Source organism: Nomascus leucogenys, chromosome 2, assembly GCF_006542625.1.
Source record: "Nomascus leucogenys isolate Asia chromosome 2, Asia_NLE_v1, whole genome shotgun sequence".
In the NCBI taxonomy this organism is placed as follows: Eukaryota; Metazoa; Chordata; class Mammalia; order Primates; family Hylobatidae; genus Nomascus; species Nomascus leucogenys.
The window spans coordinates 57,119,534-57,134,853 of NC_044382.1; the positions used below are offsets into that span (position 1 = coordinate 57,119,534).

The following is a 15,320-nucleotide window of genomic DNA, read 5'->3' on the forward strand; positions in this document are numbered from 1 at the left end:
AATTTTGGTAAAATGGATAATAAGCTTCTGTGTCTAATTAAATAAAGAATATTCAAATATACATTTTCCTGAAAATTCATAGATGCTCATTTAGTCATCATATATTTTTCAAGCTTGTTTGATGGGCCAGAAAAGATAAATAAGATCACTCTCATCCTAAAGTAGCTCACTATAGCAATATAATTCTGTAACTACACACTTTATTTTTGAGCATTATGCTTTACTTCCAAGTGTTTCACACACTTTAAAGATTTCTTATGGCTGTCATATCTCATGATGCTACACATAATGTTTATATTTATGTACTTCTTTTCTAATTATAAAATAGTCTATGCTAACTCAAAGGAATTAGGCAAATGCCAAAAGGTATGAAAAAGAAAATGATATTGTCTATAATCTCATTATTCAGAATAAATGACCTACTGAATTTTGGAAATCATATACTGCTATTGGACTGTCTATGTGTATGCATATATAATTAATGAGTGTGTTTATATACAAGTGAGTTAATATACCATTACCTTAGGGTCACACTGTATATACAAATGTGTGTTCTGGTTCTGAGATTTTCGTGTTATTTTCCTATGGTATAAAATGCCCTTTAATAGCATAATTTTGGGCTGGGCACGGTGGCTCACGCCTGTAATCCCAACAGTCTGGGAGGCCAAGGTGGGTGGATCACCTGAAGTCAGGAGTTTGAGACCAGCCTGGCCAACATGGTGAAACCCCGTCTCTACTAAAAATACAAAAATTAGCTGGGCTTGGTGGCAGATGCCTGTAATCCCAGCTACTCGGGAGGCTGAGGCAGGATAATCTCTTGAACCTGGGAGGTGGAGGTTGCAGTGAGCCGAGATCCCACAATTGCACTCCAGCCTGGGCGACAAGAGAGAAACTCTGTCTCAATTAAAAAAAAAATTGCACAATTTTATTGGTTGCAGAATATTTGACCATACAAATGCACCATGCTTTAACTTCCTTACGTATATACTTCTTTAAGTTTTAGTATATTGTTTATACTAAAATCAGCGAATTTGTCTTAAGATGGTCATAAAATTTTTAGAAATTAATTTGCTTACTATATATAGTCATTTTGAAGACAAATTTTAAAATGTTATTTGGTTTTTTAAACAAGTATTTTTAAAGTTTTTTTGTCTCTCTTCTTTTGGTTTTGTTTTTCAATGTAACAACTTCCATCTTTCATGTCTCAGGAACTTATCTCCAAGACTCTTTTTCTCTTGAAACATTTGGGCAAGAAAAGGTTGATCCAAGCCATGTTGCCAATAGATGGAGCTTAGATTTTTCTTTTTCATTCCCCGTTATTATTTGGGAAGATACTATTAGAATACTAATGTCAGCCATTAGCTAGACAGGCCTTCTATTCATAGGCTAAGACCTTAGGATATTTAACATACCTTACAATAGTATATGATTCTGGAATGAATCCTTGAAGATGTGGAGGCAAATATACTGCTGGAAAATTAGAAGTAGTCTAAAATTTTTCCCTTGATAGAAGTAGCATAAGATAAGATAGAATGAAATAAAATTATGTGATTGTCTGTGAAAAATAGAGCTGGACATTAGTTAAAGCAGTTAAAACAAATTTTATTCAGCAACTATTAACAATAGGGGAAAGAGATTGATTCCTATTTGAGCAGAGGCAACTGGGCATTTTAGAGGGAGGATGAGGGGCTATTGAGGAGAGGCAAGTGGGGTCAAGTGAAAAACTTACAAAAGATTGGTCAGGGCTAATGTCATTGGATCAGTTGTGTCTGCTAGCTGGTAATTATCAAAGTTAAGGTTTCATCCATCCAAAGAAACTGAAGGAGGCTCTCTCCTTCCAGATAATTACATTTCAAAAAAATGGCTTTGAGGTCCTTGAGAAAGACACTCCTGAATTGTAGAAGTTACATATTTTTTCTCAAAGGGAAGAGGATGGGTTCACACGTGTATGCCCTTTTTAAGTAAGTTCTCCAAGTACGGGAAGGTGTTGGCTAGAACAGTAAATTCTCCTGGCAGCACTGAGTTTTCTCAAGTATGTTAATGGGGAGCTGTGGTCATCCTAGGAACGAGGCTTTATGCTTCTAAAAGCCATGCTAGAGTTTGGTTATCCCTTAGTCCCGAGGTTTGGATGGAGCCGTTATGTTCTGAGCGTTCCCCAGTAATATAGAATTTCTCTTGTGCTCTGCTCCCATGCTCTTGTCTTTCTCTGCCCTTCCTCCAATCACTTTGGCACCATCAAATAGAATGTGTAGTCACCTGTCCACCTACCTCCTTCTCACTGCTGTTGTATTGCAGTAAATTTCCATCTCTAATTGGATGAACAAGAGAGACGAGAAGTACAGATGGAGGTGTGGCACAGCAATAGGTCATAAAATGCTCAGCCAGCTTCAGAAATGAGCTCACTCAAAGCAATGATATGACACCCCTCTTTTTATTCCCTACCCCTTACCCAGTCAAAAATAGCCCAAATCGGAGGAAGTTTCAGGTGTGGAGATGGTGATATATATCCTCCAAAGTCTCATATTGTTTTCTTCATTTTTTCCTTTTTTTTTTCTTCTGCCTAGTGCAATATGCTAGCTCTGTTCTGTTTTGCACTTGAGTCAGTCAGAATTCATTCTGGAATTCACAAGGAACAGATTAATTATTAACCACCGTTCCTACTTCCGTTCATCTGAGCAAAGCAGCATGCTCATAGAAGTGTGTTTCACGCTTCAAAAACCCATTTCTTCTTCTCCAACACATCTTACGAATCTCTATCAAGCTGACATCGAGAATGATATTTTTAAGATGTCAGTCATCGTCATGGCCATCTGCAAGACATTTTATTGTAACTCTTATTTCTCTTTTGGTTGTGGAGAAGGATAGAGAGAGCTAAAGAGAGACACACTGCCCGCTTGTTTTATTGATCTAGTCGCATTTCAGGTAGCAACATTCAAGAATCTTCTACTTACTCATCCCCCGATCACTGCCCCCACCATGACCTCGTAACAGTGGAAGTCTGTGACATGACACTATACCAGTTGGGATGACAAAGACATGCTGTTTGCTAGATTCAACCAATTAGGACCCATACAGCCACATCTGTTAAGTTCTCACATTCGTTACTCAACGAAGATTACTAACATCAACACAAGTCTTCTTCTGATAACAACAATCAAAGCAACACAGTAATGGTAGCAAAAAACTAGGACTGTGTATCGATGTTGTCTATGTGCCAGGCATTCTGGTAAATACTTTAAATTTTATTTTATTTGTTCTTCACATCAACATCATATGATGGGGACTGTCATGTTTCTTTTTAAAATGAGGAAACTAAGCCCAAAGACAGGATGTATTGCCCAAACTCAACAGCAGATATGTCATTCAAACCCAGGTCTCTTGAATTCTAAAGTGTAATTTTCCTATATCCCAGGAGTTGTGTGTGTGTGTGTGTGTGTGTGTGTACTTTTAGTTCATTATTCTGTAACTTTCTATTAGTTCTTAATGTGTATCCCATTAAATAGGTGTTATGTCAATAGCTAATACATTTATATTATTATTGTTATGTATGTAATATATACAGTAACAGTATTTTCTCTAAAGAAAAAAATTAATCAAAATATATAAAGCTAATTAATAAAAAAATTAATCAAAATATATACAGTACTAGATAGTATAGTCACTTCTCTTTTCAGACTAAAAGATAATCAATTAAATTTTTATTACTGCATAAATAGTTGATCGTCATTGAGCTCCGCAAGCACCAGCTGATAGTATTAATTCTCTCTATATTTCCTTTGATTGCTTCAAACCAAGGAGTCTAAAGTCATGGGGCTTCAGAGATAATAAAACAATTCTGTGCCTTAAATGACTCATTATTTCCCTAAGCTTATAGTGGAAATTGTCACATTGCTTCCTGCTAAACATGATTTGTTTTTAGAAAATCCTCCAGCAGTAATAAATGGCTTGACATTCATATACTAGATTCAGCTCAAATATTAAATAAAGACTTATCTTACATCCTTTCACTAGAAGTTTGTCAAGAATAGGCTCATTTGTAGACAATTTTCTGTTCTCTATCCAACTTTATTTCCAAAATAGAGAAGAAGTATTCTGATTTAATGGTGAAAATGGACTTTTCTTAAAACATGTATTAGATTTGAAATGGACTGAGTTTACATATAGTATTGAATTCGAGATTAATTATGCATCTGCATCATTTGGGGAGAAATGATTCAGTGTGCTTTCGTGGTTCAAACTTTAATAGTATATCTAATTTGCCCAGATAAGAGCTCAAATCCAAGGTTTTGTGTAGAAATGATATAAATTGTAATTAAAGTTGATACAAGTTAAAAAGTCAGATAAAAGACTAAAAACAAAAGTTTTTTTCTCATTATATATGTCCTCTCCATTATATATGTCTCCTCAAACTTTTCGAATATTTTTTTTCATAAAAGCATTATCAAAATTATTCTGACTTGCATCTTTAGCGGTAGATATAAAATGAATTAATAATAGTCCACTAGAAATAATTTCAACTGCTTTAGAATATTTCTATTTTTTGAATGAGATATATGGTCTATGCAGTATGAGCAAAAATAGATAATTTTTTATAATCAATAACACCACTAATGAGATTCATACCACCCAACTCTGTTTATCTCCCCCTAGCACTTACAAATAAAGCATCCCCAGGGCTATCCAACTCTAGTATCTCAAGAAACCAGGTTAATGGAGAAATATGCTGTTACCACAATTTGGGGGTAATAATTTTCGTACTCTCACAGCAATTCCTCTAACCCACATTTCTAAAATATGATCCTTCTCTAACTGTAAACTCCTGGTTCTGGAGCCAATCTCCCAGGACCCAAGGTAGGAATTCTAGTCCTGCAATTCCAACTAATTAGACATGACAAATTTTGTGATTTACAGATCTTAAAATATCCATTTAAAAACATCACAATCTTTCCTTTTTTTTTTACCCCACCATTCTCTCTCTCTCTCTCTCTTTCTCTCTTTTGTACTTTTCGGGTTTCTTACTTTCTGACTACCTCTCTTGTCCCAATATCTGCTACATTCACAGACTGGAAACCTGAAATGCATCCTTAATTCCTCCCTCTTTATAACCACCCCAGTGACATGCCTACAATAAAATACCATGCCCTATCCATTCTAAGGATGCCTAAACATCTATGAAAATTCGGCTCAACTTTCATAATCATAGAAATGGCTTTAGAAAATGGTTCTTCCACTTCTTGGAAGCTATTTTCCCTTTTGTTAGGTTATTTCCATAGACCCTAACTGCTTATTCTCCTTCCAGTAATGGCACTTGCAACTGGGTTTATCTTCACACTCTTGTCAAAGTATTCAACCTAGAATGGAAATGAAAGCATCCTACTGCTCTAATCAATTTAACGGCCTCTCATTCCCTAGGCTCAGTCCTTGCATATACAGTTCAGATGCCTACATTCTCTCTAACAGATCCTAAGTATGGGATCCTGGGACTCTGCTTTTAGAGGCATTTGTGTTTATTTAACATGACAACTTTCTCCTTGACTAGACTGACACCAGAACGGTTTTCCTTTGGTTTCCCTGTGACAATGCTTTCTAACCCTTATCTCATCTTATCCACCATCTTCTGAGTCAACAGTGGCTTATGAAAACCTTGGATCATAATTTTCAATTTAGCCATAATACTCATAATTTATTTCTCCAAGTATGTGGTTATTATGTTGTGTTGACATCTTAGTCTTTCTTGGTTACAAACCTAGATCAATTATCCAACATTTGCTTTTCTACAGTTCAAAAAATTAAGATACACACACACAAACACATATAAGTTGCTTGAACACAAAATATGTTATACCAAGAAAAATGTTACTTATAAAAATAAATAGGTGAGAAATATTTTTTACTAACTTCTGGAAATTCATATGTAGAATAATATCTCTTTCTCTGTCCCTGTCTCTTTCTTTCTCTCTCTCTCTCTCCTCTTCTCATTTCATTTTTTACCCTTCACTAGCAAGGAGTCTTTACATGCCATCTCTAAGTAAATGACTTTCCATTTTCTTTCCAGTAATCAAATTATAGAGTTCTAATTAGCAATACAGAATATTCTTTTTCAAAATGTTGAAAATAACGTGTTCTTCTCACCTCTCTTAAATATATGTCTCTCATGTCAATAATAATGGCCACCAGATCCTGAGATTCTTAAAAATTGTTGGTGCAGGAAATTTCCAGTTCCAGTTAAGATGGAATATGCACATCTAGCTCATCTTGCTAACGGATTACTACCAAGAATACTGGAAAAAAACAAACAAACAAGTAAAATGTCTATCAGAGGGCTCTGAGCAGTAGGTAAGAGCTGGCACATAGGGTAGGGAAATCACCACCACCCTCAAATGACCATATAGTGGTAAATTTCCGTTTGTGGTTTTTTGTTTTGTTTTGTTTTGCTTTTTGCTGCTGTCTTGATTTGCTGTGTGTTTTTGTTATTATTATTAGTTTTTTGCTCATTTTTTCTTCGGTATCTTCTTGACTAGAATACCTTATCTCAGAATTGCTGATGGATATAGATAGAAAGAGTTCTAAGAAGAAAAAAACACACACACACACTTTGTCTACACAAAAGGCTCAGATCTTGGTGTGGATGGTTAAAGGATTAAGCTTTTTCGATTCTTCTAGCATCATGCTAGACAAATTCCAGAAACAAACTGGATGCTTATGATGGAAGCAGCAGAGGCAAAAGAGGTGGAAGTGGCAGTGGCAACAGCAGCAGCTTTGCAGACTCTTTTATCTTGCTGTTTTACACTAACATTAACCTGGTCATAGGATGTGTGCAATAGAATGGGTGCCCTAAAACTTCAGGTTTACTATCTGCAACAGCAGAACAGGGGCCACTGGAAATTCAAGAGCATGGAGATTACAGGGTGTGGGAAAAAAGAGATACTTTGAATTTATGTACACATAAGGTTTTGGGCTGTACTTTGAACTGATCACGTGTGGAACTGATCAGAATTAACAATACAAAGGTTAAGACTAAATATAAGTCTGGATCACTTCCAAATCCGTAATGAACCTTAGATCTTTCACACACTGAATGTGCCAGAATTATGCAGCAAAGGCTTTGAAAATTAAACCGTTATTAAAACTATGGTTCTGAAAAAAGGTGGTTCAGAATTTGTGGTCTTAATCAAAGTAGTTTGACTGATTGTTTTTTAAAGAAGAAAGTAGCTGTCTACAAAGCTGTAATAAGATGCAGAATCTCATAACAACTTTAAAGCATCTGTTATGATTATGTTCCATGAAATAATCACAGTCTTCAAATGAATAAAAATACAGAAAATTTGGAAAACAAATATAATCTTTAAAATAAAAATTTTGGAACCAAAAAACTCAATAAGAGAAATTGTTTTAATTACTGAAAGAGCTCGATAATAGGGTAGATGTAACATAAGATCACTAGACATGAAAATAGATCAATAGAGATTATCATGTTTGAACATCAGGGAGAAAAAAGATTAAAACAAAATAAAAAAAATTTTAGCAATCTCTGTGTGACAGTATCAGAAATGCTAACATTTGTGTCCTTAGGGACTAATAGCAAAGATAAAAAGACATAGATACTGACAAAATATTTAAATAAACAATGGTTGACTGCCTTACAAATTTAATAAAAGACATAAATTTACAGATCCAAAACACTCAGCCAACTCCAAGCAGAATAAGCAGAAATCAAACCATTCTGGGGCACTATAATGAAACTCTTGAAAACCAAAGATAAAGGATAAGTCTTAAAAGCAGCCAGAGAAAAACCACACATTGCATAGAGGGAGAAATAATTCAAATACCTGCAGGTTTCTAATCGGAATCGATGGAGGTGGCAAGAGAGTGGAATAGTATTGTGAAAGTGCTGAGAGGAGAAGCTAAAAGTAAACTGAGAATTCTTATCAAGCAAAACTATCTTTCAGGATCAAAAGTGAAACACAATCTCAGATGAAAGAAAATTAAGACAATTTGTCACCCATAAACATGCTTTAAAAATGCAAATGGAAGAGAAATGGTAATGAATGAAGAACCAAAGAAAAAGAAGGTAAATATCTGAGTAAATGTAGAGAGGGAAAAATAATGGGTACATGGGGTTTTATATATATATTTTTAAATATTTTACTTAAAGTGACTTTGCAAAGCCAGCTTTTGTTTTATTGCATACAGTTTAAAAATTTAAATAGAAATACAGTGCAGAAATATAAATAAATATGGTCAAATAATTTTTGAAAAAGTTGCAAAGGCAATTCATTGGAGAAAGCACAGTCTTTTCATCAAATATTTCTGAAATAATTGGACATTTATATGCCAAAAAAATGAGCTTGACTTAAACTTTATATTTTGTATAAAAATTAATTCTAAATGGATCATGGAGTTAAATGTAAAGGATAAATCTATTTCAAAAATAAATTTTGGATGAAAACATTAAAAAAATTGGGGGGACCTTGAATTAGACAAAATGTTATTAAAGAAACCAAAATCATGATTAATGAAAACTAATTGAACTTCATAAAACTTTAAAAGTTTGTTTTGTGAAAGACACTGTTGAAACATGAACAGATAAGCCACAAACTGAAAAAAAGGTTCAAGTCATGTACCTAACAAAAAACTTGTATTTGGGAAACATAAAGAGAAAACAAACAAGAAAACAAATAACTTCCCAACTTTAACGGGCAAAATATGTGAACAGACATTGCACTGCAAAGAATATAGTGGTAGCAAATATGTGCATGAAAAGATGTTCAACATCAATGAGTCATTAAGGAAATGCAAATTAAAACAAGAATGACATAGAAATGCACACCTATTAGAATTGCTAAAATAAATTTAAAAGATAACAATATGACAATACTAAGTGCTGTCAAGGATAGAGAGTAATTGGAACTCTTAAAAATTGATAAAATTGATGGTTGATGGTGAGAATGCAAAATGGTTCAGTCTCTCTGGAAAACCGTCTGGTATTTTTTTTTTTTTTTTTGGAGATAGAATCTCGCTCTGTTGCCCAGGTTGGAGTGCAATGGCCTATCTCAGCTCACTGCAACATCCGCCTCCTGGTTCAAGCAATTCTCCTGCCTCAGCCTCCCAAGTAGCTGGGACTACAGGTGCATGCCACCACACCTGGCTAATTGTTTTGCATTTTTAGTAGTGACAGGGTTTCACCGTGTTAGCCAGGATGGTCTCAATCTCCTGACCTCATAATCCACGCACCTTGACCTCACAAAGTGCTGGGATTAAAGGCGTGAGCCACTGCGCGACCGGCAGGTATTTTCTTATTAAAAAGCATACACCGGGCCAGGCGCAGTGGCTCACGCCTGTAATCCCAGCACTTTGGGAGGCCGAGGTGGGCAGATCACAAGGTCAGGAGTTCAAGACCAGCCTGGCCAATTATGGTGAAACCCCGTCTGTACTAAAAATACAAAAATTAGCCGGGAGTGGTGGCGGGCGCCTGTAGTCCCAGCTACTCGTGAGGCTGAGACAGGAAAATGGCGTGAACCTGGGAGGCGGAGCTTGCAGTGAGCCAAGATCACGCCACTGCACTCCAGCCTGGGCGACAGGGTGAGACTCCGTCTCAAAAAAAAAAAAGCATACACTGACCACAGGACTCAGCAACCCACTTCTAGGTGTTTACCCTAGAGAAATGTCTATTCGTATTCAAACAATAATCTGCAACATGGATGTTTATGGAAGCATTATCCTGGTCACCAAAACATGGAAAACAAACAACAACAAAAACTGTTGTTCAAAGGGTCCCAAAGGCAGCCACTGTGTCCGACTCCACTTGGAAGGTTTCTGTGAGAGACAAGTTGCTTGTTAAAGAGATTGAAGAACTTGAAGCTAATTTACCCTCTACATATAAAGTGTCTTTTCTTGATCCAAACCAGAGTCATTGTTTTCAGCTAACTGTAACCGGATGAGGGGGTTACAGGGTGGCAAATTTCCATTTGAACTGAAGTTCCCATGCGTACATCATGGCGCCTCCCAAAGTGAAATGCCTGACCAGGATGTGGCACCACAACATAACAGAGACAGGGGAAGTATATCTGAGTTTACTGAGAGAACCTTTGATTGACTACACTGGCCGGGATCCCACGAGAACATTAAAGGATATTGTTTGGGGATTAAAATCTTTCTTTACTGATCTTGTGAATTTTGATGATCCACTGAATATTGAAGCTGCAGAACATCACTTGAGGGACAACTAGGACTTCCGGAATTAAGTGGATGACTACAGCGTTTACCAGATGATAAAGGGAAGATTGCAGGCCCATGGATTGTGTTACAGTTTGTCTCTAACATGAAACAGCAACAGGCAGCCCCCTTCTGTCTGATCCTCATCCTCCTTCTCAGTGCCGCTGCATCGCCTCAGTCCTGTGACCATGTTGTCCTGCAGAAGGCCATCTTCATGATTGCTCATTGTCGATGGAGAATTAAACACAAATACAGCAAGAAAATGTGTTTGGGCTTCTTTAAAAAATAATATAAATAAATAAACCAATTGTGGTATAATGAAATACTACCTAGCAGCAAAAGGAACAGACTATCCATAAACACAACACTTGAATCAGTCTCAAGTGCATTACACTAAGTGAAAGAAACCTGTTTCAAAATGTTACATATTATCTGATTCCAAATATATTACATTCTGGAAAAGATAAAATTACAGAGATGGAGAATAGATCACTGGTTGCCTGAGTTAGAAGTTGGAGTAGTGTTTGCTGTGGAGCTGCACAAAATAAATTTTGGGGGTTATGGAATTGTTCTGTATTCTGTTCTGTTTCTGGTGATGGTGATACAAATGTATACATACATTTGAATTTACAGAATCATAAACCAAACAACAGTTATTTTACCATAAGTAAATTTAAAATTATATTTATATTTCAAGAGCGACCATATGTAAATGTGTATGCACACATACATACATATACAAGTGTGTGTATATATGTATATATATGTCTGTGTAGTATGTATATATATATATATTAATATAGAGAGAATTTTTTGAAGAATTAGTAGTGCAGCATTTTGACATCACTTATCCAATCCTTCATTATTTATTAATTTATCTTTCCATGACTTCACTCAGCAATATAGCCTGAGTGCCATCTATATTTATTTATATAGATGAATTAATAAATAATAAAGGGTCCCACCTTCATCACAAATTGAGTTACATTAAAACTTCTATTTCTCGGCCTGGCACAGTGGCTCATGCCTGCAATCCCAGCACTTTGGGAGGCTGAGACGGGCAGATTACGAGGTCAGGAGATTGAGACCATCCTGGCTAACATTGTGGAACCCTGTCTCTACTAAAAATACAAAAAGTTAGCCGGCTGTGGTGGCAGGTGCCTGTAGTCCCAGCTACTGGGGAGGCTGAGGCAGGAGAATGGCGTGAACCCGGAAGGCGGAGCTTGCAGTGAGCAGAGATGGCACCACTGCACTCCAGCCTGGGCGACAGAAAGAGACTCCGTCTCAAAAAAAAAAAAAAAAAAAAAGCTTCTATTTCTCTCCAGTCACCCTTAATTTTCCTTAAGGATGAATGAAGATTTAAAGAATTTCACACATAAATAAAAAGGATTCTGCTACTCATTGAGCCTATTTTCTATCAATGAATTGAAGGAAAAAAAAAAACCAGTAGGACATTTGGTCATTTATTTCCTCTCTTCTTTCTCTCAGTTTCATTTGGCTGCAATGGCTCCATTCATTCTCGATCTCTCTCTCTCTCTCTCTCTCTGACTCTCTCTCTCTTTCTACTCTCACTCTCTCTCTTTCTACTGTCACCCCCTCTACTGTCTCTTCTTTTTTGGCCATTGGGTCCAGAGGCTTCCTGACTTTAAAAAGACCTATGTATTATAATACATGGCACTATAAGCCCTTACCCCTAGGAACAAATATGTTTTACTCTGTATTTTTCTTTAATATTTTCTTGTAATATGTATCAGTAATTTATAAATTCAGTGTGATAAAATAATAAAATTTAGACTTTGGAGAGGGAGAAACATTTTACTAAACTTGTTTTTTGGACTATATAGTACTAGATTATGTAGCCAATACACTTTAAAATGAAAAAGATTTACTCTGCTATTATTCCCTATACATATATTATCATAAAGTATTCTTCAGTGTGCAAGGTTGAATAATTGAGGTGCTAAAGAAACCAAAAAAATGTTTAGGTCCTCTAGATGAATACCATTTAAGTAAATTTTCTTCACATTTATGAATGTTTATACTTTCCCAATATCTAGTGTAGGACAAGACACAAAATATCCCTAGATAGAGTTACCTTTGTAACTAAGGACTGAATTTACTACTTAGGAGAAGAGTCATGACATAAAAGAATCTTAAATTCAATACATAGTTTAGTCTCCTCTCACATAGAGTATAAAAGTAGGTAGTCCAAAGACGATATTGGAAATATTAATAAACTCATGGAACCAGGATCCTCTAGCTTGTTTTTACTTCAAGCCTAAATTCTATTTCCAATTGGAACTCATAGTCTAATGTGTCTGATCCAAATCTCGCCATCATATTTATAGTTCAACCCAGAAGAAAAAGATAAAGAATAAGGGGGTATGGCCAGTAGTAATTGTCTTTTAAGATAATGTTACAAAAAATCTTCAACCAATCATATTTTGCTTGAATCTCCCTCACTGGAAGCTATTGATGTAGAAACATGTATCTGAAAATGGAATCTGTATAAAAGTCATTGATTATGTTCTGATTGAAAAGAGGAGACAAAATTTTGGGGTGACTTATATTTTCTGCAACATTTGTCATATAGTATGGTTTTCCACATTTACTCTTTTAAATATCAGGTATTTTTAGAGGGAGTAGGATTGCTATTATTGGCTAATTTTCTAGACATTGTGGATAAAATTATTTGAAACTGAAGATATCCAATGAATACTGCTTATTTAATGAAGAAAATAAATTGTTTTTACAAATAAAGTATAGACATATTCAATAATAAATTTTTATCTTGTCTTGTATTTACACATACAAATCTTGCACCGTTTTAATGGAAAGTTATAACAATGATATAAGATGATATAAGAAAACAACTTCTACCTATACAAAAGTGGTGGAATTGTAATGATATCTTTTCTGGCTCTGAGAACAGAATAAATATTATATTTCAAGGAAGATCAGAGATATTCCTCTTCATTTTATATATTTGTCAAGAAGAAATTCTATGCTAATTTTCAGCCTAACTTCCCAGTTAAAAAGAAGAAAACATGTAGTTGGTGATCCAGCTCAATTAAGTAGGCTGGAAAGATCAGGTTCAAAAAATCGATAATGTGGCCGGTTGTGGTGGCTTGTGCCTGTAATCCCAGCACTTTGGGAAGCTGAGGAGGGCAGATCACGAGGTCAGGAGTTTGAGACCAGCCTGACCAACATGGTGAAACCCCATCTTTATTAAAATACAAAAATTAGCTGGGCATGGTGGCGCATGCCTGTAATCCCAGCTACTCGGGAGGCTGAGACAGGAGAAACGCGTGAACCCGGGAGGCAACTGTAACCTCTGTTGCAGTGAGCTGAGATCACACCATTGCACTCTAGCCTGGGCAACAGAGTGAAACTCCGTCTAAAAAGAAAAAACTGCTAATATGTTAGAACCACCATTTAGATGAAGAAAATCCCACATATTCATGCTTAGACATTCCCAGATTATAGTAGATATTCACTCCAATGTCAGTAAGAAAGTATTTTCCAGGGTAAGTGTTATGTCAAAAATGGCAATAGTTGGGAAGTGGACCAACATGCTCCTGTCAGATTCTTTGGGGATGTAAACAATAAATGGTAAATTTTTCACACAACCCACGACAATCTAACATAATTGACAACTAGCAGTGTTCAGTAAAAATACATTGCCTCATTATTCAGAATTTTCACTTTTTTTTTAAATTGTCCATCCTCTTTCAATCACTCAGCTTCTTTTAAACCACTAAACAAAATGTGTTCATTTATTTCAGTGAAAAAGAGAGGTTCATTTTCAGCTCAGAAGGTCACCTTGGACTGCTGTAATACCACCCTGTTTTTTTCTCAAAATGTTAGGATAAAACACCTTGAAATTTTTTTCAAAAATCATTATATTGTCAGAATAACACTTACAGTTATTTGAGATTTAATCCCAAATAACTTACATGTAAGCCAAGTCATCTTTTTGGCATATTACTTGATTGTAACAAAATGCTGATTTGTCCATAAAACAGAAAATAAAAAGGCTATTCTTAAAACTAAGTGTGAATTTATTTACATTGTGTCTGGAATAATTGGCTTAATGTAAAATCTCAAAATATGTTGGTTTTTATTTTCCTGCTGAATTAGGAACTAGTCACATAAGAGAACCTTCTTCTCAACCTCTCCAAACCTTGACTTTTCCATTGACGATAATGAAGATTTAATCATTCATAAATCTATTTCACAAATATTTATTGAGCATCACTTATGTGTCAGGAAGTGTACTAGGCATTATAAATGTTTTCTTCTTAAAGAGAATGGGAAAATTAATAAATAATCTAATGAGCCATGTTAGCCAGGTTTTAGTTTTGACTAGTCTGTATCTTATCTCTGTTATTTTAAAATACAGGTGTGGCTTTTCTGTTCACCTGTTCTGGTCCTGGAGTACAAGGGTAAACTGAAGGGATGCATTGGGTTGATCTGAAGCCAACACTCTATTTTTAGAAAAACACTTATTATATCATTAAATTCCCATCTACTTTTTGGTCCAGTGTATTAATTTGCAAATTTGTCCCAAGATCAGGAAAATTTCACTAAGGTTTTTATTTCCTAGAGGTCACAATCCTTTCAGTAGCCTATATTCATTTAACTATCAAAATGCATATTTATCACAAATAATCAACACACATGGCATTTAATATATTGTCTCCATAATTTTTAATTTATTACAGTACAAAGGATTAACCTCCTCCCACACCTTCAGCTACCCTGTCTTATTAAGACCAGATATTTGATATCGACAAGGAAAGTTTACTCCTGAGACTGCATTATTTATGCTTCCACTCATTTGTGTTGAAAGCAATTATTATCCTCACTGTGAATCTAAACCTTCTGTCATCACCAGGACTCTTCTGATAATCACATCAGTGTACTTTGAAACTATGCAAGGTGGTCTGCTAGTAAATTATGTAGACATCTTTTTTTTTTCATTTTCTTTAGAGAGTTGATTTATGTTTACTATAAATATAAATATTTCAATGATGCAAATCTGTTTAGTCCAGAGCTGTATGGAATATTTACTGTCCCTTTAAACCCTGTTGTCTTTCCTCCAG

General features: G+C 35.4%; 1 pseudogene; it reads left to right on the forward strand.

The window, feature by feature from the left end:
- The first annotated feature begins 2,685 nt into the window (after window positions 1-2,685).
- LOC100597185 lies at window positions 2,686-10,325 on the forward strand (annotated as a pseudogene).
- Window positions 10,326-15,320: the final 4,995 nt, after the last annotated feature.